Raw genomic sequence first — 724 nt, 5'->3', positions numbered from 1 at the left:
TACATGAAACTGAAACACTGACTAGAGATAAATTGTGCAAAGTGGTATAGTAACATAAACAACTTACATTCATGTGATGAATATAAGTTTGTCCCAAATGGAGGATTGTCCTCCTGTCCCTAACAAACCAATGTAGCTAACTATTAGCTATGGTTGTGCGTGGTAATTCACAAGAAGCCTGAAGGCATGTTGACAGCTTATAAGATAATGCAGTCATCAGATACCGTATCTGAAAATCCATAAAATAAAAAGTTTGGCTGAATACTGTGAGAGCCTTGAGTAAAAGACAAAAGGAAAGTCGTTTCCACCAAAATAAAGAAAAAGAATCAAGCAAATATGATTTGCTAGTTCTAAAAATATGTTTAGTAAAAAGGGTGATTCCTTATTTCTGAATAATAGATTCGGGAGTTGCTACTCATGTTTGTTTTATTTATTAAGTCTTTGTTCTTACAAAGAAATTGTTTCCCGAAATAAAGAAAGGAACTCAAGCAAATATGATTTGCTAGTTCTAAAAAAAACATGTTTTAGTAAAAGGGTGATTCCTTATCCTGAATAGTTGATTCAGGAATAACTAATCATGTTTATTTTCTTTATTAAGTTTTAGCCCTTAAATGGAAATTATTTCCACCTAAACAAAGAAAAAGAATCAAAGTAAATAAGATTTACTAATTCTAGAAACATCTTTAGTAGAGGGTGATTCCTCGTCCTGGATAGTTCATTCGGG

The sequence above is a fragment of the Morus notabilis genome, unplaced genomic scaffold, assembly GCF_000414095.1.
Source record: "Morus notabilis unplaced genomic scaffold, ASM41409v2 Scaffold621, whole genome shotgun sequence".
Classification (NCBI taxonomy): Eukaryota; Viridiplantae; Streptophyta; class Magnoliopsida; order Rosales; family Moraceae; genus Morus; species Morus notabilis.
Note: the sequence above shows the minus strand (reverse complement) of the source record.